We start from the raw sequence: 24,143 nt of genomic DNA on the forward strand, positions 1-24,143 counted from the left end.
ACGTCTGCTTTGTTGCCCATATTTTGTAAAAGGTATAAACCTGGATGACTTGTCCAAAGATAATGTTATAAAAACCATCTGGAACAAAAAAATTCCTAACATTGACAGCAGTTTCTGTTCTCAGTTGATTTCCAAGGCAAGGAGGTATGTGAGCACTATAAGACGTGAGGCTTTTTATAGAAGAAATCAATCCATGTCTATAGCATTTTCTTAATATCTTAACATTCTTGTTTTTTTTAAAAGATTTTATTTTTCCTTCTTCTCTCCAAAACCCCCTGATACGTAGTTGTATATTTTTAGTTGTGGGTCCTTCTAGTTGTAGCATGTGGGATGCCGCCTCAGCACGGCCTGATGAGCGGTGCCATGTCCACACGCCCAGGATCTGAACCAGCAAAACCCTGGGCCGCCGCAGTGGAGCGCGCAAACTTCACCACTCAGACATGGGGCCGGCTCCTCATTATTGTTTTATAATGTGGAGATAACACGGGGCAATTGAATTGCCAGGACTGTTCACTAGTCCTACGAAGATCAACATACTCCTGAGTCAACCCCTCAAGCCTTCAGTTTTAAACATAATATTGAAATAGGTAGGTTCGATTTTGAGAATGACTTAATTGAGAACTCAATAGAAGTTTTAGTACTTGAGCTTACAGGTTTTAACTTTCCATTGGATTAGAAAAACAGACTTCAATGTATTAATGAGAATGTTTAGCATCACATTATACCAAAATACCTGTGCATACTGGACTTCAAAACGCAACATGAGCAAAAGCTAAAGACAATCATGAATAATTCAGATCACATCACGCATGTCAGACTAGAAAAATAAAGAAATTTTATCTTCAACAGGAAAGCCTATTTAGCATAAAAGGTCATTATGTGGGACCAGAGCCAAACAAAAGCATTTTAAAACATATGTCCTGTGCTCAGGTATCTGAGAGAACTTCTTTAATAATTTAAATTGATATAGCACATGAATTAATGTCCCTTCCTCACCACCTCTTGTTACCTCCAGAGAAGTAACACTGAATCTCCCATCAAACAATTTCTCTGTGGACTGCCTATCGTGTGCCAGTATTGAGTGACACACAAAAGATACAAGGTACAACCCTAGATCTCTAATGTTTGAGTAAAGACTGCTGCAACAGAAAAAATTAGAGAACACAGGATAGTGCTACAGTGTGTAACGCAGACCACAGACCACAAGAAGTATTGGAGAAGCATAACCACTTGTGCCACAGGCTGCGAGGGGTCAAAGAGGACATTGATTTCTTACTTGATTCCTACTTTTTTCTGCTCAGTCTTACACACCACTGCCAGATCCATTGTCCCCAAGTGCAGCTCCAATCACATTACTTTTTCACTCACAAATATGAGTCTCTTCCCCAATGATTTGTTTGAAAAATCTTTACCTTGACATAATATTGGCCTCCAAGCCACCTTACGAGCATCCTCCTGCTACCCTCCTCACTCAAAAGCCTTTAGGGTCTAGGCAACCAAGGTAAAAATGTGTAGCAGCCTGTTGGAAAACTACAGAGAGTACACAGACTAGCCAGGACCCACCTAAACGCATTCAGATTATAAGTGGAAGGAAATCTTATGGTGGTCAAACAAAACAAGCCTGTGGTCCACAGTCAACCTGCTGGGCCACACGCTGCAACCCACGCAGGCCATAGTGAGCCTTTACCCTGAGCACCGTTTGTCTTTCCCTTCACTTTTTCTTGCATTTCCTTTGCCTTCAATGTTCATAAATCCACATCATCACCTTCAAGGCTGACCTTAAATCTACTTCCTCCATGAAGTCTCTCAGATCCCATCAAACCAGATGTAATCTGTCCTTTCAAGTTTCAGAGCTGTGGCACTTATATAACTTGTTCTTTTAAAAGTAATAATTTGTACACTTAAATTATGTTCCTTACTAAAAAAAAGAAAGTTCCTTGAGATTAGAGATTTTCTTACTCATCTCCAGGTACATTGTATTATTAGGTGCTCAATACATTTTCTACAAATTGAACTAAAATTGCAACATGAGAGAATATTTTTCAAAGTTTACTGCTCAAGTTACTTACAATCTATATGAGAGGAAAAGTCACGTGCACATGAAAGGATTCTTTTAATTAGTCACATGGCAATTAAAGAAATGCATGACAGTCTATGTGGAAGTGCTAAGTAAGAGGTACCAGCAGAAAGTGGTATAAGTTTCAGAGGAATGTGAGTCCACTGAGGACCGGGCCAGACAGGGAAGGCTTTGGGAGGTGGAATGGGTTGGGATCTGAGCTAGGTATTGAAGGCTATATAGGGTTTGGATATATAGGACAGTAAGGGAGGCATTTCAAAAAAGAAAGTTCTGGTGTGTGACCTTGACAAATCCAGCTGTCCTCTCTAGGTGAAGGTTCTCATCTACATGATGGAAATATCTAATTGGATAATCTCTAAGTCCCCCAATTTCAATGATATAAGTAAAGGCATAGTGCATGACGTGTTTGGAGACAACCTGTCATAGAGGTTAAGGGCATGGGCACAGAAGTCAGACAGACCTGGGCTCCAGTCCTGGTACTGCCACTTCCCACATGTGTGGCCTTAGAAAAGTTGTATAACTTATTTAAATTTCAATTGTTTTCATCTATAAAATGAGAATGATATTAATAATGCATACTCCATTGGGTTGTCAAAGGTTTAAATGAGATAATGCATTACAGTACTTTGTACAGTACCTAACAGATTAAATGCACAGTAAAGTCTAGTTATTACCTTTATTGTAAGAAATATACCTACTTTGGAATGTATAAGAACACTGAATTAGGCTCTTCTTGTTTTCCCAGAGTGGGCACTATAACTTAAAGCAAAGGACCAATAGCTGACAACAAGCACATTCTGAAAACTCTTGAAAAATTAGACACCTTTTTAAGACTTTTTAGAGGTAACTAAGCCATCTCATCTGCTCTACAATCATTAGCCCATGTCAACTCTCCCATCCAGTCTACACAAGCAGAGGAACATGCAATGGTGGGAGGGTGGAGAGGAGTGGAGGAAATGGCAGAAATTTAAGTCATGTGCCAGGACAAGGGTGTTAGATTATTTTCCCTTCTCCTCCCAATGGAAGAGGGAGGAAGTGCTCAATCCTCCCCTAAAGCCAAGTGATATGGCTTCCAAGACATTTACTCAGCACATAAAGGTAACTGATATTTCATCCCATGGTTAGAAGTATGTTTACACGAACTTTGAACTGAGGTAAAGAACAAAGAGAGAGAGAAGGGAAAAGGGATGTGGCTGTAGGGCAGCTCACAAGCCCACAATTTGACAAGGAAAAGCTGCTGCAGGTGTTTCCGTGGGTCAGATCATCATGGAAAAGGAGCCAAATTGAGCCATTTTGCAGGCAACAAAGGAGGGATACTCCAGCAACAAGAGGCTGCAGCATACTGCTTGGTTGGAGAAGGAGACAGAGTGGGAAGAGAAAGATTCAGAACGGACCTTCCACAAGAACCTCAACTTCCACAGGGAATCCCAGAAACTCACAGCTTCCCCTCCCCAGAGCTATCACTTGGAGGCCTAAAACACAGAAGGCATTGACAGCAATTTGGTGTTAGAGAAACAGGGACAACCCCAGAGAGAAGACTACAACAACAGCCACAAAAGGAAAAAGGACTTGTCCCTGACCCTCTTCCTCCTCCTTAACACACCAAAGGATCTAGAATCAGGGGAGGAAGGAAAGAGGAGAGCAGGCACAGGCAATATCCTACCATTCTGAAGATTTCCTGGAACAAAGATGAAGCCTGTGGAAGTGGCAGGGAGAAGGTAAAACCGGAGTTTAAAATTGCACTAGACTGGACTTTTTAAGAACTAGAGTGACCAAAAAGCCATGTGACCTGAGGAAGTTGTCATTTAAAGAACCTTACCTTGCTGAAGAAAGTGAGTAAAGAATATGATTTTATATGCATGCCCCTAACAAGGTCTGTTATAGGTACAGTCAGCCTAGAGGAATAATGAGAGATGATATCAGAGGGTAAACTACAGCCAGATTGTGAGAATCTTGAATTATGAGCACTTGAAATGTATCTTGAAGGTAACAGTGAATATTTGAGGTTTGGGACCAGGTCAGTACAGACCTTTAGGAAGGTTAAATGAGCTAATGTGTAGGGTAGATTAGAAGATGCAGAGCCTAGAGACATGGAGGCTGGAGAGGAAGTCGTTACAATCATTCTGATAACTCTTAGTCACTGGGGCCTTGAATAAATGTATGGCATGGGGATTCAGAGCAGAGGCTCTAGTCCTCTTATTTATTAGCTGTGTGACCTTGGCCAAACTTCTTAAATCTCTGTGCCTTGGTTTACTTATTTGTAAAATGGAAATAATGACAAGACTTGCCTTATAGAGTGGTTGTGAAGATTAAATGTGATAATGTACATAAGGTGCTGAACTATTACCTGGCACATACTAGTTGAATTAGTTAGGACATTGGCTCACTTGCTGTAACAGAAGCTCCAAACTATGGTGGCTTAAATAAGATAGGGTGTATTTTCCTTTCATCCAGGTGTAAGCAGTCCTAGGAAGGCAAGCTGGATGGCCAAGGACTCTTCAATCTTCTTGCTCTGATGCATTCATTTACATGGCCCAGGACATCTCCATTACAGCTAGTGGGAAAAAGAAGAAAGAAAGATGAAAAGGAATAGCACATACTGCAAAAATTCAGGAAGTGTGTCATTATAGAAAAGGGGAGGATGCATATCAGGAGACAGCAGCAAGCAATATTTGATGTATATTAATGTTCTATAAAGATAAAAATTAGCTGCTTGAAGGAGAGGAGAAAAGTAGGAAAAAAGCATTTTTGGTGGGTGAGACTTGGTATGCAAGACAAAATATTTCCGATTTTATTGAAGGAGAAGGATTTAGACAAAACTGTATCATAAAAGGATAATGAAGAACCCAAAGGATTTGATCTTCATGTAATAGCGATATTGCGAGAATTAGTTAAGGTATTTGGGACAAAGCTACATGAACTCCAAAATATTATTAATGAACTGTTTCAAGGAGAGGGGAAATGTATACTAATATTGCAAGAAAAGTGAGTAAGCCCACAGGAAGTTTCTATGGATTCCCTTTTTTATGGAGCAAAGCATGACATCATGGAGGGAAACATTAATGATTTTCTTCTACCCACGAAATGTCTTCAAAAGAAAACAAAGTCGTGAATGTCTTAAGTCAGTGTACGAACACTTGCTTTTACCTAGCTCGTGAGACAAGTGATATCTCATCTCAGAGTCAAACCGCCTTAAAGAAGTGGAGCTGACCACTTCATGATTGCAAAGGTTTGCCGCCCCCATGTGGCAGTCCTCTGTGACTGCAGGGACTGCTCATCATCCACTGCCCTAAGCTTTCTACCTTCACGTCCCAGACGCTGATTCCAGATGGCTGTCTGTCTGTCATCAAATATGGTGGATTATCGGTTAGCTTTCTGTCCTTATGACTATTCTTGGTTTTAAATCAGGCCCTCGGTGAAGTCTCTATAGAAAGCCTTAAAGAGCATTTCCACATGCCTGAGTAATGGAATCGAGTCTCTAGTTTAGGATTTAACTTATTTTCATCCCTCCAGACCATATGGGCCATTTTTAGCTCTTTATGGTTTGGCCAAAAGCAAAATCAACAATCCTAGCTGTCTGTGGTTTAAACAAGAGGAGATATATGACTCTTTGTGGACAGGGCACTTTCCCAGGCAAGAACACTTTGTACATTAAGTGGAGATAAGGACCCTGCTGGGGCAGGCTGCACAGGCTGTTAGGTCTCCCTTGACCCCTCTTGTGACCCCTGCAGCACAGTTAATACAAGCTGAGCGTTCAGCCTCCAGATCCAGGAAAGATAACCCAGGGGCTGATCCTCAGGTGGATCATTATACCTATTTTCTTCGTTTAAATGTGTCCTTTTGTTACAAAGAACCATAGACTACCAGTCCAAACGGCCCCTGGCTGCATTTTGGTTGATCAGCTGAAGCATATAATACAACGCTGTTCCAATTGCCAGCGAGGTGAGAGTACATTGAAATGTCCTCCACCCCTCCCTGCCTGCCTGCAATTCCAGTCAGGTGGTCAGTGGAAACTTCTGGTCATCAGAGCAGCAACTTGGCTGTTTTCTATTCATAGATAGATTAATGTGATAAAGGTTTGTAATATAACCTTGGACAAGGAGAGAAAGAGTGCACCTTAGCAACATAAAGTAAGGGTTATTATTTTACAGGAAATAGGATACAAATCACATTAATGGGCAGGAAGGAAATCAATCCTCATAGTGACAAGGTGTGTTTATTCTTAGATACTTTAGGGAAAACAATCACCATCCACAGGACCAGAGCTCTCCCCACACCCCACTCCACCCCTCTCTCAATTCCTCAGAACTTTTCCATCTGCAGAGTTTTTTCCAGAAGAGAAAGCCATTGACTTTCAGTGGATGCCTTGAGGCTTCAGGATTCGTAAAGAACTAGTTGTAAAGTGATTTTCATTGGTCCACAGAGAAGCAGGGCACTAAAAGAGAGAGGGCAGGAAGTGGACACTTCTGAAGGCATAAGAAGGGCTTAGGTAATGGGAGCAATTTCACCAAAATTGAACATCATTCATATTTCATCTGCTAGGTAAAAATTGTATTTTATTGTAGTTTTAGTTTTTGTTCCTATTATTACTACAGAGAAGCATGTTTTCTCATGCTTATTATTCATTGTTCATTTGCATTTCTTCTTCTTTAACTGCTCATTTGTACCCCTTGACCTCCAGTCCGATGTTAAATAATAGTAATGAGAGTGGACATCTTTGTCTTTTTCTTAAATTTATTGGGAATTCCTCTGGTGTTTCTCCATGAGTATTATTTCTACCGCTAATTGCTGATAAAAACTCTTTTCAAATTAAGTATATTTCCAAGTTACTACAGATGTTCCTCAGAAATGGATGTTGAACTTTATCAAATGGCCTTTCTAAAATCAATCATATACTTTCTCTGCTTAATTACTGATGTAGTGAATGACTTCAAGATTTCTGAGTGTTGAACTATCCCTGAGCTTCTCAAATATGACATAGCGTTATTTTAAAATTTTGCTAGATATATTAGATGACTGTTTTTAATACTTTTTGATGCGGGGTCAGTGAGCCAAGGAGTCGAAAGAAAGATTTCTTAGACTCTCAAGATCTGGCAGTAGTGCTCTTTTATTTAGAGAATAGTGTGGAATAGCATGGGGACAGGACCCATGGGCAGTCAGAGCTTCTGCTGCCGCCGCTTCTGCTGCCCCCGCTGGCATGGGGACAGAGCCCATGGGCAGGCAGAGCTGCTGCTGCTGCCCCTGCTGGCATGGGGACAGGACCCACGGGCAGTCAGAGCTCCTGCTGCTGCCCCGAGTTGAGGGTTAGGGCTAAATTTAAGGCATAGGTATATGATTCATCTCTTTACAAGACAAAGGAAAGAACATGAAAAAAAGTTAAAATGGTATCAGTGCAGGTGGGGTCTGGTCATTGGGTGCTCCCATGACTTTTAGACAAGAATCAAATCGGATTAAGTAAAGGTCAGAAAGGTTAGACGCCACCACCCTAAACCAGTTACATGAGATTGCCAGACAGCAACCAACTTAAGTTCTTGCTTTCCCCATTAAGAGCTTCTAGGGATAAGGTCATCTCTCCTCTTCTTCCTGGTACAGAGAGGGAGGCACCTTTTTACAGATAGAGATTTACCTTAGAAATGTAAATGTTTCCCCACAAAGGGGCAAACAACTTCCACTCCTTGGATCCTGAATCTCATCTGTAGTTTTAAAACTAACCAGCCTAAAAATCCTCATCATAAGCCATTTTAAAATTAAGCAGCCTAAAAATCCTCATAAGCCATTTTAAAATTAAGCAACCTAAAAATCCTCATCACTTTTGTTTCTATCTTCATATATGAAAAAAGTCTGCAAATTTCTTTTTAGTGCTATCCTCCAACACTTCTGTGACTGTGACAACAGAATGTGACAACTAGTGACATAACAGTTTCATAGTATGAATTGCTAATTTCTATGTCTTTATGCTTTGCAATAACTTAACCATCTCAAATTTTTTTGTCTTGAAGTTCAGGTTGGATTTGCTGCCCAAACATTTGGATCTGGTGACTGTGGATCAGGAGCAAGGTGGGGGAGAGAGCTCTTTGATTATCTTTCTTTATTGCTTTTACCTGTTCTTGAAGCTAAATTGCTAATTGTTTTTCAGGAAAGTTATCCATTTCATCTATATATTCAAATTTGCTCATATAAATGTATAGTTAGTATTCCTTTGAAATTGTTAAATTTCTTCATTATCTGAGTAAATACTTACGCATTACTAATATTGCATATTTGTGTGTCTATATGGTCTTTTCAAAGAAATAGCTCTGAAGGCAATATTTTTGCTTTCTATTTCATTAATTTCTGCTCTTATCTTCATTAATTCCTTGATTCTTATTTCTTTAGTATTGCCACTTATCTGTCTTCTTAGGTGAAATGTAAAGCTCATATATTTTGAATCTATTGGGTTTTTTGCTTTTGTGGGGGACTGGCATTGGCCACCCCAAGATATGTCTCTTTGGCATGAGGATTATTTGGGGCTGGTTACTTTTAATAAACTGCAGACAGGAAAGGAACTCTGAGAAGCAGAGTTTACTTACCCTTTGTTAAGAGACATTTACATTGTAAAGGAAATCTCCATCTGTAAAGGTGTCTCCCTCTCTGTACCAGGAAGAAGGTGGATGACCTTAGCTCTAGAAACTCTTAACCAACGCCACAGGCGAGGACTTAAATCTGCATTTGTTTACTGTGCTTGTCTGATAACTTCCTGTAACTGACTCCCCCCACCCCCAACATCCTTTGTCTTTAGCTGAAGATGATATTTAAGGTGGGGGCTTCAGCCATTTTGGCGAGTTGCTCAGCTTGCCTGAGCCTCTCTCATGTATACATGTTATAAAGCTTTGTTTAATTTTCTCCTGTTATTCTGTCTCATGTGAATTTAATTTGTTCTCTGGCCAGAAGAACCCACAGTGGGGAGAGGAAATGTCTTCCTCCCCTACACTTTCAAAAAAGAATATAAAGTTTTAATATGTTTTGTTTTCACTATCATTTATGGAAAATATTTACTGTTGTAACTGTGATATAATAGCTTCATAATTTCAGAGTACTGAAGAACAGCAGTTGAAAAGATTTTTTACTACCTTTGTCTACCACATAATTTTTGCTTGCCTCTTTAACCTGAGTTTTTAGAAAAGTTTCATTTTAAAAATGATTTCTTTGTGGTTATTTTACTGTCTTATTTTGCTTTTTTATTTTATTTTACCATCTTCTAGTCATTGATTTCTTGCTCTATTGCTTTGTGGATTCAGGATTTCTACTTTGGGGGATTTATTGACATTTTTCTTTTGGCCTAACAATATGTAATCAATTTTTTGTGTGTGACTGTTTCATAGTTAACTTACTTTTAAGTAGAGCCAATTTTTAGCAAATTTCTATATTTACAATTAAGAAGAAAATAAACAGTTAAATAGAAATATAATTTTAGATACATATTTTCAAAGCTCTATCAAAAAATACATAACCTGAGATTCAAAGTAGATTTTGCTGGATCATTAAGTTATGGAGTTCAGCGGTCCTCAAAACCTGAAGCTTCATCATTCTTTCACCTTCCTACCTAAGTCACTGTTATGGGCTGAATTGTGTCACTCAAAATTTGTAAGTTGAAGTCCCAACCCCCAGTACTTCAGAATGTAACTCTATATGGAGATAAGGTCTTTAAGGAAGTGATTAAGACAAAATGAGTCCATTAGGGTGGGGTTCTAATCCAATGGGACTGGTTTCCTTATAAGAAAAGAAAGAGACACCAGGAGCACGTGCACAGAGAAAAGGCCATGAGAGGACACAATGAGAAGCTGGTCATCTGTAAGACAAGGGGAGAGGCCTCAGGAGAAATCACACCTGCTGATGTCTGGATCTTGGACTTCCAGCCTGTAGAACTAGGAGTAAATAGTTTCTGTTGTTGAAGGCACTCAGTCTGTGATATTTTATTATGATGGCCCTAGCAGACTAATACAATCACCCATGGACTATGGTTCCAACCACACCCTTCATAACTGAGGCCAAGTACATTTGCTATTTATCAGTCACACCTGCACCATTGTTTTTCTTAGAGTAAAGAAATATTTTTCAGTATTCGGGTCTTTATCCAATGTAGGAAAAGAAAAGATAGTCCAAATTAGATCAGTTTATTCATCATGTAACTTGTCTATTCCCAGTAGACATTAACTCATTCCTTTAATTTTCTCAATCTTTCCTCTCTGCTTGAAAGTTTGCCACACCCACAGCCCAACAAGCAGGTCAGTAGCTGTTCCAAGGCTATGAATTCAGGTCCTGACTCTTGGTTCAATGCCCTTTCCCACTCACTACACTGCTCATTTCATAGACTCAAAGACTTGTCTAGAGAATTTACTTTTCTCTCCATCCCGACAAATAGAATTGTGTGATAGTCAAACAATTGCCCTTCAAGCTCTGTGAAAATGAACATTTCTGAAACCCATCATAAGGTTTGATATCTTTTCATCTAGAAGGAATCAGGGTTACTTTATAATAAATAAAACAATCTAGAAAGAGGGCATTCTTCAGGGATGTCTATACCTACAATTCTGCAAACACTATTGGTTTTTATGGGCCAATCTTCTTCTGGTGAAAAAGGGAATTTCTTAGGTCTAAAATATTTAAAGATGTAGCCAATGCAGAGAGAATATTGAAAGTTTAAAATTGAAATTCACTTGCTACAGAAACTGCTTGAGGCCTATATTGCCTTTAATATTCCTTTGACAGAAAGCCATTATATAATTATGCAATAAGTCTTTGCACTGTAAATCAATGGAATTCATATTAAGGTGCTTTCCTTTGCAGGGACTGAATTGAAAATGGGATTGAGAAAGAGTGAAAAGCAAGAAAAACATTTGTTGGTTTTTCCTGTTTAAAATAACTTTTATTTTTTTCTTCTTCCAGATTCATTAAAGATAATGCAAATAAGTAAAAAGGAAGAAAATACCCACCTATAAGCTCACCATCTCCAGAAATAACCAATATTGCTAATTCAGTGTACATATTTCCAGTCAGTTTGGTATAGACATAAATATTATTTTTAATTGAAATTTTGTTTGAATTGGTATTCTAGGTTGGATTTCCCTAAGAAAAGCTTGTGACAAAGATTCAAGTGCTAGTAGCTCATGTGAGTGATGATGTCAGGAAACACAGGTAGGAGACAGAGAAGAGAACCGAAAGCAGCCAATAGAGGGGACATTACCTGGGAAGTTACCACTGTGAGTAACTGGAGCTGACCCCAACTCTAGGAGACAGTATGGAGCATGGGTCTCAAAGTTATCTCAACAAAGGGGTGAATGGGCCGTTTATACATGAATTCCATCAATTATTGGCTGACAGCTCATCCAGGAGCATAATTCTTCAGCACTTCTGGCTGCTAAGCACATGGACAAAGAAAACTCAATTGGAAATATAGCAAGCATACACTGAAATAGTGAGGGTGAATGTATGGGCTGTTGCACACATAGCATCTACCACAATTGGAATGTTGTTTGGTAACCTGCTTCGTTCATTTATTATACCTCAAATTTTTTACATGATATTAAATGGTCTGAGTATGATATTCACTGTTACTCCTTTTGGCTGCATACTAGTCTATTGAATGACTACATCAATCTCTGATTGTTGGCATTTGGAGTTTCTACTTTTTTCATTATAATATACAAATTGTGATAGATATTCTTGTATTGAAATGTTTTGTGCAACTATAGCATATCATTATTATAAATAGCTAGAATTTGAATTATTGCATCAAAGAATATGCAAAATTTTATGGCTTTTGATTTGCATTGCAAAACTGCCCTCTAGAAAGATTTTACTGATTTACACAATTAGCAATGTGTGTTATTTCTATTGTTTCCTGCCTAATATTGAGCCAAAGGGACAGGGCTGCCCCAAAAGCCGTGAGGGTGATACTGCCACTACAGTGAGCATGGAGGGCAGAGCATCAAACCAAAGAGAATCAGATCTAATAGAAGTTGCCTTGCTAGGTTTTGGACCTGCTTGGGACCTGTCACTCCTTTCTTCCTTCCAATTTCTACCTTTTGGAATGGGAATATCTACCCTGTACCTGTCCACCTTTATATTTTGGAAGCACATCACTTTTCTGGTTTCGCAGATTCACAGATGGAGAAGAATTGTGCCTCAAGATGAATTCTATCTTGAATTTCACTCATATCTGATTTAGATGATATTTAGATAAGACTGGACTCTAGACTTTAGAGTTTTAGCTAGAATGAGCTAATAGTTTTGGGGCTGTTGGATAGGATGAATGCATTTTGCATGTGAGATGGACATGAATTGCATAGGAGGGACAGCAATGGATGCTATGGACTGAATTGTGTTCCCTAAGACTCCATATGTTGAAACGCCAACCCACAATGAAATGGTATTCGGAGATGAGGGCTTTGAGAGGTAAGTATGTTAGATGAGATCATGAGGGTGGAGTCTTCATGATGGGATTAGTGCCCTTATAAGAAGAGACACCTGGGAGCTTGCTCTCTCTCTCTCTCTCTGCCATGTGAGGACTCAGCAAGAAAGCAGCGGAGAGCTCCCAAGAGCTCCTCAAGCTCTCAACTGCAAGGCAGCAAGAAAGCTCACCAGAACCCGACCATCCTAGCACTCTGATTTTGAACTTCCCAGCTTCCAGAACTGTGAGAAATAAATTTCTGTTGTTAGGCCACCCAGTCTATGCTATTTTGTTATGGCAGCCTGAACAGACTAATACATCTGATTTAATTCCAGATTTGAGATTTGATGCCTCCTAACCAAGTACTGGCAGACACAGATATACCAGGGGAAAACTAAGTTGGAGAGACAAGATAGCTGAGCTGGTGGCAATATGGGGAATTAGTGTGGATGAACCTTGACTAATGCAAAGCAGGAGACAGCACAGATATATTCCTCCCTTTTAACTCTCTTCAATGGACCACTCTGAGTTGTGATTTCTCCTTACAATCCTCTGTTCCTATTCTGAATGCCAAGCAGACATGCCCACTGAGCAACCTGCTGGGTCTGTTTCCAGCTCACTGTGTTTCACGTCTTTCCTTGCTTCACTTCTTATTTTCCCTATATCTTACCACACACATGTGTTCATACCTCTTTAGGCAGCAACACTGAAATTGTTGCCTCAGGCTCCACTTTCTAGAGTACCGATGTTAAGAAACATATTTTTTATGAAGAGTCTATATTTTTATTTCGACAGAAAAAAAAGTCCAATGAACTTATAGAAAACAAAAATAACATAAGCAAAAATTATCGAATTGAGTCATTTTATGTTTGAAATGTCTCTTCAGATACCATTGTCTTTTAGAAAGTAAGCAATAAAGTTTCCAATTATATCCTTAAATAAAACATGGGCTGAATAATAAAATGTACTTAATTAGATTCATGGCTTTTAGACAACTATACCCAATAATGTGAATTAATGACAAAGTATAAAGATGATAGGAGATCTCGAATATAGAGTCCTTGAACAGATTCATTTTTAATAAAATTAAGATTCAAAATGATCTCTTTCTATAATATGAAGTATCTCCATCTTAAACTGAATGCTAAAATGTATTGGCAATGTTAATTTTAACAAAGATAAATCTGAAGCCCTACATTTTGGTTCAGAAATTCAAATGTACAAGAACTAAGTAGAAAGAACCTATTTCAGCAGCAAAGATTAAATCTAGGGATTTTTTTATTACAAAATTCATGTGAACACTTCTGAGAATCTAACCCAATCTCACACTGTATCAATTGGAGCACTTTATCCAGGTGACCCAAAAGAAATAGTCCATCATTCTCTGTTTTGCAAGACTTTTCTCAGGAATGTCATGTCCAGCTCTGGGAGCCAATGTGAATCAGAACACTGTTAAAATAGTCAACATATTTAGGAAAATTTAGTCTGAAAAATTAAGGATCTGAAAAACATGTCACATGAAAAGTGAATGGTTGAAGGGACTAGGAATATTTAACCCAGAGAAGCAAAGATTCCTGGTGGATTTGACAGCTATCTTCAAACAGTCCAAGGGCTAAGATTAGAAAAAGATATAGACTTGCAGATTTCAGGTCATCCTAAGAAAGAAATTTCCAATGAGGTTGCCCAACAACAGAAAGAGACACCTTATGTGGAAATGACATCCCCGTGACTAGAAGTGCCCAAATAGAGGTTGTATGACCATTTAATTCAGATGTTATTACTCTACATTATGGGTGGAATGGTGGAACAATGACCTCTGTGGTTCCCTTCAACTCTAAGTTACTGCTGGAAGATCCTCAAAACATCTTTCTTTAATTTTGAAATTTTGAAAATTTCAGGTCATAGAAACATTCTGTAAAATATCATTTAAAATATATCATCATGTGAATCTCACTTCGGTAAATTATTTTTTTTAAGTAATATAAAAGCTCCACACATCTTGAAAGCTTAAGACAACTATATTATACAATTGAACAAAATATGCTCCTATTTTAAATGTTATGGACAACAAGGCAGCATTAATATCCAGGAAGAGAAGATGCACCATGATAGTATAACTAGCAGAACTGAAATTTGATTCAGGTGGGGAAAAATATGTCTGAACTTTTTATCAAAGCTGGGGCTATCACAGCTAGAGTGGGGATTCCAAGAAGCAAGAGGGTAGCACAGGGATTTCTTACCCTAAAGCAGCAGAGAATGGCAAAGCAAGGGAGTGTGCATAGCCAAAACCTTTATAGAAAACGTAGGTCACCAAAGCCAGAAGTGGAATCAGAAAGTTTATGCAATGGAAAGACAACACAAACAGGTATCAGAAATTAGGTGTGGAGCGAAGAATTTAGCCAGGGAGACAAAAAGAGGGTCTGGGTAACAGCTGAAAATTATGTTCTCTTGATACCTGTTTAGATGAAGTTTTTATAGCCTCCCTTTTATGAAATAATGATAATTGTAAACAATTTTGTCTTGTTTTGTTTAATGTTCTCACTGGCAATGGGAAATACTGACAAACCTGGGCCAACCTCTTTATTTGTTTTCCTTTTAATTTCACCAGTCTGTGAAATTTAAATGTCTGGAAACAACTGGCCCAGAACATCCATTAGTGTTTGCAGTTTGATTTTGTGTGGCAGTCAGGGTGATATGTTAAGTTCGGACAAAAAAATAGTTTGAAAATAATCATTCATCTAGCAAATGCAATAAATAACTGTACAAATTATTTCCTTCATACTATACAACTTCATTATTGTTTAAATATTCATGTTTTTAAAATAAGATCAAAATATTATAAGACTATATAGGATTCTTTTTTGTTTTATTGTGATTATTAACTGCTTTGATGAATGCATGGTAACTAGCTTTATTCTATGAATAGTACATGCTTATTTACAAAATGAAAATAAGAAAACAAAATCGTTGTTAAAAATTTTTAATATTTAAATTTAGCAGATTTCAAATATTAAACATCATTACCCAGAAATATTTCTAAATGCATATAAGAATATTTTGATCTCAAATGAAATATATCTATGGCATAAAATGATAATTTGAATCATGGGACTATGACTGAGTCCTGTTTTTATTCCAACCTATCTATCAATTCTTTTCAGAATTAAAATAAATCATGAATATGAACTCTATGCATATTTACACTTATAAAATTTAAGAGGCAATGTATTAGCCATTAGGCCACAGATAAGCATTATTTTCCTCAGCCTGTTTCCCAATCTCATTATGAGGAAAAAATGAGACAATGGATGATATACAACTGTGAGTTGTTTTATCATTGAAAATTATAAGTCATGTCACAATACTAAAATGAAATCAAGCATAATTTAATTCAATAATATTCCCAAGCAAATGATTCAAAATACATATCAAAATTTTATAGTTCAATTTTCAGTGTGTGTAAATATGCTATAAAACAGAATTTCAGTTGATAGAATACTAGATAATATTTTGCCTATTCTCATTTCTATCTAGATAATATTTTGCCTATTCTCATTTCTATCTAACCACCAATATTATAGATGTACATAACAAAAGTGAAGAAATTAAACATGACATATAACATTCATATAGAGCATAAAAATAACATTTCTGCAAGAGCTAAATTAGAAGTTCCAAAATAATGTGTGTCATTTTATTATACTAACATGTTCCAAATTAAGAAAGCAGCATGTTAAGTGTAAATCTTAATTTATGAACTGCCTTTGGGAATGAAATCAATTCTGGGTGACTAAGTTGTTTTAAAAATAACTTTGCATTTATTATTTTAAGGAATATTAAAGAGAACCTTCACACCAGCTCACCACTGTACTTTCAGCCTGATAATGCAAGTGTCATCCAAAAAAAGCTAGCTTATCATATAACATTTATATTAAATCATTTCATTTTTCAGATAATTTTCCTCCTACTTCTCTGCCAAAATCTGAGGAAGAAACGGAATCTTTTCTGTGCATAATTTTCCTCCAGCAGACTGCCATTGCCAGCAGCAGTTGGTTAATAATAGATGCTCAGTGACTCGTAGAATCTTCCTGGTATTAGGCAGCACAGAGCCTGGGGATAACACAGGTCACTTAGGGTCATTCTGCTCATTAGAGCTACGAAAATATTTTGCTAAATCTCTCTTCCATAGAATTTGAAAAGTTTAATGCCTTCTTTCAGATTTCTGAAAATTCCCAGGAGTTTGTGTTCCCAAATCTGATTTCAAGCTTCTGCTCCCAATACTAGCTCAGTTCAGGGTAGCCTTTCTATCTCTTGCATGCTATTTCTGTTCTGCCTGGTACCAATCTAGATGTGGGAACTCACGCTTTTCCTTAATTTATACAAAATTTACTCAGTCATTTATTTTTGTGTTTAGCCAACCCTATTAAAGATTTTGGATGTTAGATGTATTTACATCACAGAAACACAAACAACTTAAAATCTACTATTAGGTAGTCTTCTTTCTCAAATACCTCCTCTTTCCTTATTCTTCTCTTCTTCTTCCTTCTCCTTCTTCTTATTACTAATTCTCTACTTTAAAAGATCTATAACCAGGGCTCCAGTCTCCCACAATGCTATTTTATCCTCTATTCTAGCTCCTCTTCTCCACTTCTATGCTATATCCCTGTCTTCTTTGCCCCTCAAGGGAGTAAAACAGAAACAGCTCATTTTTTTAATGTAGACTAGTTCAAGTTTCTCTTAACAATGCTGCCTATCACGGTGACTATAAAAGCAACATCAAAGTCATTCAAAGGTGCTTCTCAATTTAAAGCCTCCTATCTAAAATTCAAAATTACTTGGAATAATAAAACCATAAGCTACTATGATTCAAATACTCTCTGCTGAATGGCCATGATGGGGAATAAATTCTCTGGGGATGACTTCAGGCAAGTAGCTCCTACCAAAGAATACACGTATCTCAGGGAGTTGGAGGCATATGCCAAGTCACAGCATGTAGGCAGTAATCAAGGTTCATGAGCCATGGATGTGCTTGGTATGTGTGTTCATCTGAGTCAAATACCTTTCCCTTACATCTTACCTTTACCTTACCTTACCTCTTTCCCTTAAATCTTACCTTTCCCTTACATGCTCAACTATTGGGTCATAGGGAAAATCAATTATTAAGATTGTCCTTTAAAGTTAAAATTAGTTCTCCAGCAATTTACTCAGATATATGATATTCTTTTCTCTATTTCACCATTAGCTACCCAAAAAGCAAGTAAGTTGATTTCCACTACCAATATTGAAGGAGTACCAGAATCCAAAATTAACCTATGGCCATAAACAACTAGAAAAATTATATAAAATAAAAACTATTTTTACATATCAGACTGTAGGTAGTGTAAGGCTATGATGCCAGAGAAAAATAAAGCAAATGAGATAAACCTTATAAGTGTCCATACTTTCTGCCTGAGGCAATTTTCAGATAGCATCACAGACAAGAATGACTGGAAAAGAGCCTAAAGAAAGAGCTCAGATTTCAAGAGGTAAAAGTAGATAAAATTCCCTGGGAGATAGAAGCTATGAAGTGAAAAAATTCTAGAAATTTATCTTTGGGTTACTTTAAGGCTATGGCTGAATAGCAATCAGTGCATATGTAGGGGGAAATACCATGAGGAAAGAACAATTATAGAAACCTGTGAGATGAAAAATTCCTGAGCTCACATATGGCCTGGAATAATTCAAGTTCCCAACAGCCAGAGTAAAAGGCCCCAGTGAACATACTACTAAAAGGCCAGACATTAGAATTGGAGCTAAAGCAAAGGCTACTCTATATTCACTATAAACAACCTTAAAACAAGCCTCAGAATGATCACACTGATACAAGAGTTAACCCTACTGTGAACAAAGTCCAGCATTCTTTACAGGAAAATAACAAAATCTAGGCATTTGATAACATAATATTAAAATGTCTGGTATCCAACCAAAAATGAGCAGACATATGAAGAACCAGGAAAAATATGAGCAATAGCTAGAAGAAAAATCTGTCAATAGAAACACACTTAGAAATGACAGAGAGGATGAAATTATCAGATAGAGATGTTAAAACATTTGATTTAAATACACTATATACGCCCAAAGATGTAAGGAAAAAATAAAGATAACAAAAGAAATGGAAGATATAAAAAAGAAACAAATACAACTTTAAGAAAGACTAAAATAAAATGTCAAAAGCAGAAACTTCATAGGATAAGAATAACAGCAGATTAGATAATGCAGAAGTAGAGAGCAGAGAACTGGAAGACACAGTAAGTTTGTGGCATCACTAATCTCATGGATTTTCTAGTTGTTATAAAAACTAAATAAATACAAGCAAACAAAACAAAAGATAATCCACCATAAAATTTAAATTCTCTTTACCAAATGAAGAACATCACTAAATGCCATGAACTGTAGGTTTGTTTCCCTCCAAAAGTCATATTTTAGAATCCTAATCCTCAAGATGATGGTATATTAGGTGGAGACTTTAGATGGTGATTGGGTCATGATGTCAGAGCCCTCATGAGTGAGATTAGTGCCCTTATAAAAGGGACCCCTGAGAGATCCCTTGTTCTCTGACATACGAGGACACCATGAAAAGATGGCCATCTATGAGTCAGAAAGTCAGCTCTCATCAGACACTGAATCTGCCAACAACTTGATCTTGGACTTCCCAGCCTCCAGAACTGTGAGAAAAAATTTCCATTGTTTATGAGCCATCCAGTCTATGGCATTTTGTTATAGCAGCCCCAACAGACTAAGACAACTGATTTCATGGATTCATTAGTTATGTTTCTCAGACATCATATTACACAATGCCATGTGGATGCAAAGATTTGATGAAATCATGTCAGTACAAGGATTCTGCCCAATAAAAGAAAGAGGTGCTGCCTACAAATGTCAATTGAGTTTGTTCTAGTTCAAACATGTCTCATTAACAATACCTAAAAGATATCTTTGAATTCAGAACATTATGCAAAATAAAAAGATTCAGAAGTAAAACTTCACCACCTCATGTACTGAATCACATAAAATTTACTGACAGTTAAATTAAGCATAAATATATACAGCACACAATTCATAAATAGTTTCAATTATATTGAGCTTTTCATCCCCAGACCAGTGCTTGGCATATAGTAGGTATTCAATAAATCTTATGAATGATCAAAACATTGAATGCATGATGAAGTAATATGCTGTGGAATTAAAAATCAACTCCATATTACAAGACAGTGTTGAAAGCTGTAGGCAAAGTGAAACAGTTGTGCCTGACTTCTGGGTCTGCTCCATAGTTCCTTCTTTTATGATTCTAATTGTGTAGTTATGCGCTTTTTAATCTATTTGTGTGTTTCAGTTTTCCATATTACTCTAAACTTAACATTCTGTCATCAATTTTTATATGATCATTTTAGAGAGTTTTCTATGAGATTGCTTAAATTTCAGTCTATATTTAGGGCTCGCTGCTTCACCTGGATTTACACCTAAATCATCCAAATCAGTATGATCTTGGGAAAGTCAGTACCAGTGTGGTGACAAACACCCTTCTCTTGGCCAAACTCTAGCAAGATCATGGCCAGCTTGAGGCCATGTCCTTAGGGTGATGAGCCCAGACCCCTTAAAATGCCTGCCCGAGAAATTTCAATGCTGCCAAGAGAATTTGCTGTTTCTTCCAGCCAAAACCTGACTATGGGCTCCTGATCTCCTTTGTCTTAGGTCATTTACTTTAGGAAATTTGCCATTGTAAATCTTTTCTCTAACCCTTTGAGATGTATCTTCTACAATCCAGGAATGTTTTTCTCAAAAATCTGGGAGCCATCCTTCTGAAACGTAACCATCAAGAAATATAGGGCCCTCTCTCCCAGTTTCTGTGTGAGGGTAGGAGCCAATTAGCAAACACAACTTGCCTAATCACATCGATCAGCCTCCCCACCCACCAATGTCTTCCAGTCCTTTTCCTTTAGGACACCCCAGCATTTAAAAAGCCTCTCACTTTTTGTTTCAGCAAAGATGAGCTCAGTTCATATTGAAGTCTCTCTCCTATTGTACTAGAATAAAATCTGTCTTGCCACCTTTAACAACTGTCCAGCTCTGTTTTTCTTTTAGAGTGGCCAAATTTCCTTGTCTCATTTATAACTTTGCCTTCTCCTTCAGTAAGAAAATTAAAATTATCAGTGGTGATCTCCAGCTTTCTAATTCCCAGTCAACATACTTTTCTATACTGACACACTTGTTGCCTCCTTTCTTCTGATTTCAGAGGTGGTGTCTTTTCTGTTCAAGGCCAACACATTTATATATGCTCTGCTATTCATTTTTTTCTTTCTCAGCTGGGGCCCACCTTTATCAATTCCCCCTTTTATATGTCACATCTCCTTTAAACTGGCTGCTTGTTTTCAGCCTATCAACATACTTAGGGTCTTCCATTCTGAAAATATTTTAAACTCTCCCTGATCCTATGTTCTACTCCTATTTCCACCATCTTTCTCTCCTTCTCTTCTTATGGTTCTTCAATTAGTTATCTCCACTTTTCAACTCCAATTTTTAAATATTCACCCATTTCTCATTTCACTGAAATAGAACCTCTCAACAAATCTCATGAAATTGCCCTCACTAATTACTGATAGCTTCTTAAATGCTGATCCCAAAGGAAATTTTCAGCCTCTATTTTACTGGGTTCCTGTGTTGCATTTAAATATGCAGATCTTTATCCCACTCCTGAAAGATTTCAGTTACTCACTAGACTCTGTAGCACTTTACCTTCATTTTCATTCTCCTTCATGGACTCTTCCTTCTCCGTATATGTATGACATACTGTCTTCAGGCTTCTAACCTTGGTCCTCTTCTCACCCATTTGTCCCTCCATAAACAATATCCCTAGTGTCATGGTTTCATTACTTATTGTAAAAAATAAGTAAAATCCCAGCAAATAAAGCAAAAAAATATCCATTCTAAAAAATCAATTATACTTACTACATAACTGACCCAATTCAATGTTCATAAAAAGAAATGTTAATATGGTAAAAAAAAATTCAACTGAGAAACATCTAAGGGGAATGTTATATCAAAGTCAGAGATGGCTGATCTTTGACTACTCTAGTTATGAGCAAAATTCTAGATAATTAGCAATTTTTAATTAAAAATAATCTGTGTATCTATATAAGTATGTTGGTTATTCAAGTATGCAGAATTTCTTCAGTTTCAAGTGATAGAAACCCAACTCAAATCAGCTTAAGCAATAAATCAGCTCACATAATTTTTGAAACATTAAGGAGCAGATGCTGAAGAGTGCAAGTGGTCAAACTGTGCCATCTCTCTCCCTCAGCTCAGTTTCTCTATGTGTCAACTTGATTTTTAGGCTAAATGTCCCCAACTGGTAACACAGATATCTCTCAACTCAGACTTATATCCTACCAGCTAAGCAACTATACTTGAAAGAGAGTATAGTTCTCTAAATATATTCAACAGAAGTCTCAAGAAGGTTTCTCAGTGGCGTGGCTTGTGTTATGAATCCATCCTAAACTATTTATTATGACCAGGGAGATTCAGAACGCTAATTGGCCAGTTCTGTGTCACAACCTCGGTCAATGTCTAGGGAAATTGTCAGTCTAATCCGAACATTATGGATTGAAAATAATGGAGAATAGTTTCCCCGAAGGTAAACCAGAGTGCTGTGTTGCCAGGAAGTTCATATGTGATGATACTTTATACCTGGAAAGTGGTTTTTTATCTTCTCAACAACAGAAACTATTCACACTTTATGAATAAGCAAAACAAAATTCACGGAGATTAAATTCAAAGTCACATAGTAGAAAGCAATATTGGACTTTAATTTCTATTTCCCACTCTAAGGTCAATGTTCTTTCCACTATGCAAAGATTCCAATTCTCCTGCTCAATAGGAATAAAAGACTGTACAATTTTCAGAGTGTAAAAGAAACACACTTACTGAAAGCTTACATTTATGCAAATGCAAGCATATAGTTTGGTCTTCACACTTATGTTCAGAATATTACAACGGCCATCAAAATAGAAAGAGGTATTAAGACAGTCACAGAGTCAAAATTTTAACAGACAATTCTATATCCTTACCCTGGCTTTAACACATATAAAAATCTTCCGCAAATGGTCAAGATATTCTTTCTACCCAACACATGCCAAAGTCAATAGGTAAGAAGCAGCAATGCTCTGTGCAAAGCTTGATGTCATAACATCACCATGGCAACACTATCCCTGAAGAAAGGAGATGCAAATTTTGTCCCGAAAATTAATCAGCTGCAGTGACAATCTTATTTACTATCTCTGGCAAGCAGTACAAATCCACATAAAATCCCTGACAATCTTCCAGGGTTCATTTCCATTAAATGAGACCATAGATCTTATTAAGAAAACAATCTTTCCTAAACAAAAATCACAAACCTTCTATTCCTAGGGCATCTCGTGGGAAGCACCCATTTATCACATGTACTACAAACATTTTCTTTTTCATTTCATATGGTAGGTAATCTTTCCACATATTGGTTCTCAGGTAGGATATCTGACCTAACTCCTTTAATGTCTATTAGTTGCCTGCGGATTTATGCTTAATAAAAATGTCTGGAGAAAGAGGTTGTGATGAAGTGCAGAATAAGAAAATCCACCCAAGACATATTTTAAAGAAGGAAAAATGTGTATTTTTCAGCCTAACCTGTGGTTGGATCTGTCAAGACCCAGTTGAAAGGAACAGGAATTCATTTCATTGAGAGATGGCAAGCTGTAGTGGAAAAAGCACAGACTCTGAGTAAAATAAACTGATACATAAATCCTAGCTCTGCTGACTGATAGATGTAAAATGGTCAATCTCCTAACACCTTTTAATCCCAGTTTCTTCATGTAAAATAGGGATTGAAAATACTCCAATTCTCCAAGATTCTTGAGAACATTAGAGATGATATATATGAATTTCTTGGCACACAGTAAGCAGTCAAAAAAAGGCAAACAAAAGCAAATCATCGCTGTTTATGAGACACTCTGTACTTTGTCTGTGCCAGACCTGAGCCCCTAAATTTTGACTTCTCGCTCACTTCTAACAGCTCTGAGCCTGGACTGAGCCTCTGAATCCGATACCTTCACTTACCACACTGCAATCCTGGCACCTAGAATTATGTTTCCTTTTGCTATGCCCCCTCTGCTCTGCTCACAGGTCAGTAATAATGGATCCTGCTCATTCATATCTGATCCTCTTTTTCCTCCCATCCCAGTTTTGAGGGCTTACATTGACACTTCCTCAATGCGTTGATTCATAGCAAAAATGGGGCCTGTAATGATGATAGAAGAATTTAGAAGAATTACTCAAGTGCTATAAGAACTGGACATCAAGGCAAGAAGAGGTTGTGTTAACCATTTGCTGGTCCTCCACATTTTGAACCCTGTCCTTGAGCTCCACCGCCAGGGCCTAGTACCTCAACTTACTGCTGCTCAAATCTCTCAGACCTCCATTCCAGTTCCCTTTTCTCCATGCTTCTTCCCAGTTTGAGCCTCTGGTTTCACTTAGCCAGAAGCAGATGTAAGCCATACTGCTTTCCAGAGAATATCGATGAACTCCTTGACAGCAAGCTTTTGGTAAATTACTTAGTTTAGCATATTA

The 24,143-nt window shown here is 37.4% G+C and overlaps 2 long non-coding RNA genes across 2 annotated transcripts in view; one reads left to right on the top strand and one right to left on the bottom strand.

The window, feature by feature from the left end:
* The first annotated feature begins 3,771 nt into the window (after window positions 1-3,771).
* LOC139042531 (uncharacterized) lies at window positions 3,772-11,140 on the top strand. The gene is made up of 3 exons (XR_011499332.1): window positions 3,772-3,909; window positions 8,077-8,134; window positions 11,003-11,140. It is a non-coding gene; the product is annotated as an uncharacterized lncRNA (long non-coding RNA).
* Window positions 4,495-24,143, bottom strand: part of LOC139042530 (uncharacterized) — a 79,822-nt gene continuing 60,173 nt past the window's right edge. Inside the window, exon 3 of the long non-coding RNA XR_011499331.1 lies at window positions 4,495-4,631. This is a non-coding gene — a long non-coding RNA (uncharacterized lncRNA). The remainder of the gene's footprint in view (window positions 4,632-24,143) is intronic.

Source organism: Equus asinus, chromosome 2 (genome assembly GCF_041296235.1).
Source record: "Equus asinus isolate D_3611 breed Donkey chromosome 2, EquAss-T2T_v2, whole genome shotgun sequence".
NCBI classification, from domain to species: domain Eukaryota; kingdom Metazoa; phylum Chordata; class Mammalia; order Perissodactyla; family Equidae; genus Equus; species Equus asinus.